We start from the raw sequence: 2,984 nt of genomic DNA on the forward strand, positions 1-2,984 counted from the left end.
AGGGACATTTTATATGAATGAATCGTTGTTACTCTTTTGCGGCAAGCAGAGTTATGTAAACGGTACTCCACTTTGCCTATGTGATATTGAAACAGACAATAAAGCCATTATTTAGATTTTTTTTTGTAGCTTATGTTACCCAACGACCTCACTTCTCAGGCCGTGACCTTCTGGGGAGACAGGTCACCACCGGATAAATCGAGGTCATTAAGCAAGGACATGTTTGTAGCATTAGGTATGTACTGAGAGTTTAGCAATCCAATAGAGTCCCCTCTTGATGGCTTATACATTTTTAAAAACATATTTGTAGAGTAAAGTAAATATGAACGTCTTTGGTTACCGAGTTTGTCAGTTTCACTTTGCACTGATGTGTGTATCTATGCTCATTTATGTGTGGCAGTGCTCATATATATATATATATATATATATATATATATATATATATATATATATATATATATATATATATATATATATATATATATATATATATATGAAGGACTTTCACAATTTTGTATACTCCCATACGCATACACAGTGTTTTGGGATTAAGTCAAGAGCAATGAAGTAGCTTTTTATCCTTTCTCCTTTAGTTAATGGTTTATTTTTCGAGAAGTAAGTAAATGTATGTACATGTACAGTGATAACAGAATCTGATCTCATTCACTCTTAGATACATGATAAAAGAAGGCTTGGTTGTTGAAATATGACCTTCCTCGGTATGATTTCCCTCCCGGAGTCTTTTGTAATGAGAATCTCCAACACGTAACGACCTGTATTTGCCTTCGTCAGTGCCAGCTAAGCTCTTGTGACAACAACCCCAGCTACTACAGCGCGAATCTCTCGCGAGGGAATCAGTGTCCTCAGCGCAGAGCCTTCGCCAGTATCTACGACACCCAAATCTTTTCGGTCACTTGTTGAATGTTCCAATGACTTAGTCTATCCAATCAATTGTCCCTGCCTCTCCTTTACATCAATTATTCGGTGTCTGTTTGTTTAATAGTTAAAAAAAATAAATAAAGACTAAAGCAAAGATGGCAACCTACAGTCCAAAGACATGAAAATGAACCAGTACCAAAAACAATAAATGAATGATTAATTATTCATGCTTTTCATTTTTGTGGGGTGGGGCGGGTGAATGAGAGTGATCAAAAGTCAAACCGCTTTTGTACCAGGATGAGTAGAATGGGGTCTCACAAAGATAGAGAAAGGAGGCGCGAGTCTGTGCTGATTTTAGAAGTGTAACTATTTTTGCCTTGAACTGGAATTGTAGTAGATTAAGGTGAAGTCATACAATATAATTTAATACAGGATATATAAAATATATTGCAATATTTTTATGTAAGAGACCAAGGGCTTTTAGAAGGGAGTGCATTAGAGTTGGGATGCATGGAGACATGCACAGTATATATGCCTGATATATATATACAACATTACTGTATAAGGTAAAAGAATGAAAAAAAAAGTTTGGTAATTATTCAATAGATGCACTTTTAATTTACAGAACCTTGTATGATCATTGATTTCAGTCACATAGGTAGGCTTTTTCTGGTCAGAAATTTTATTGAATATAGTCTATTGGCTTCTTAATGAATACCTCATGTTTATTTTGACTACTGGATGGTGCCAAATGTAGCCTAAGCAACTTAGGCCTATGAATGATTGTTTATACATTGTACAAATAAATGTGCTATAAATTTCGATTTTATTTCCCCCCGTGTAAGAAAGTCCTACTGTGTGTTATTAAAAAAAGTTCAAGTTAGCAGTTTCAGTCCTCCACCAGGATATTGCCTCTCTGGCGGGCCTCAGTCGGGTAACCCCAACCCCCTACCATGGCAGTAGACACTATAGTTGGTTCACTTAAGGTAGATTCTTGGATGAGCCCTATGCTTATGAGACATTTGTTCGGCGGCCGCTGATTGGCTGGTACCGGGAGGTAGGCAGCTCCCGGCCAATCAGCGGCCGCCAAACAAACGTCTGGCAGGCATAGGGCTCACCCAAGAATCTACCTTAAGTGAACCTGCTATAGTAGACCAGACAGTCTCCCTATTCGCCCCTTGACGAGGAGGCGAACGCCGATCCCGAGAATCGAGAATAACGAAACCAGCATGTTTGCGAATGTACTGGCCAGCGGCTATGCGACATTTTCTGTCATGATTTTTTTTTCGTTCAAGGAGTGTTTCGTTTTATTACATTTCCTTTTTATATGTCTGGATGATGTGAAAACTGAAGAGTAGGATTTTCAGATTTTTTTGGAAAGATTCACTATTATCCAGAGGAACAAGTTTTGTCGCGGATCCGAATCTGGATGTTGGTCTTAGACTTTGTTTCTTGTTTTGTTTATTGTTATCGTCGCTGGCGTCTAGTAAAATCGAACACCTGTTTCCTCCTGATGCAAGAAGATACGAAGGTAGCGAACGCCAGTCATGTCCTAGTATTCTTGAAGGAAAACGATAACAGTAACCTAATTCTTTGCAATCTCTGATCATCGTTTATGATTTGATAGGTTTTATTGTTAGCCAATCATGCTCCAGTCTTATTTTCCTGTTTGACCATTATCCTTCTGGAGTATTATTTTTTTCCAAGTATTATTTCCGTTATTTGGTTCGATGAAACATTGAGTTTAACAGTTAGTTGATAGCTAAATAATACAAAGTTTTAGGTATATGTGTGTTACTGAACTAAAGTATAGTTAATTCTTTTAAAGCCATTTCACTATAGTTACTAGTTTTAACACTGAGGTACGCTTAACATTACGAGAGGATCTTTTTTTTTCCATTCGTGTAGTTAAGCTATCCACTAGTAAATATGACTGAACTGCAATTCTTTTACTTTATAGGCTGAAAATTCTTCATTTCAGCGCCTTCGTAACTGTGAGTTTCTAGTAATTTTTAAAATGATTTCAAGTGAAAGTATCATATACGCAAATACATTGAAAAACGCTTCAAGAACCAAATAATATATCAACTTGAAAGGCTTCTTAC

Source organism: Macrobrachium nipponense, chromosome 40 (genome assembly GCF_015104395.2).
Source record: "Macrobrachium nipponense isolate FS-2020 chromosome 40, ASM1510439v2, whole genome shotgun sequence".
Lineage (NCBI taxonomy): Eukaryota > Metazoa > Arthropoda > Malacostraca > Decapoda > Palaemonidae > Macrobrachium > Macrobrachium nipponense.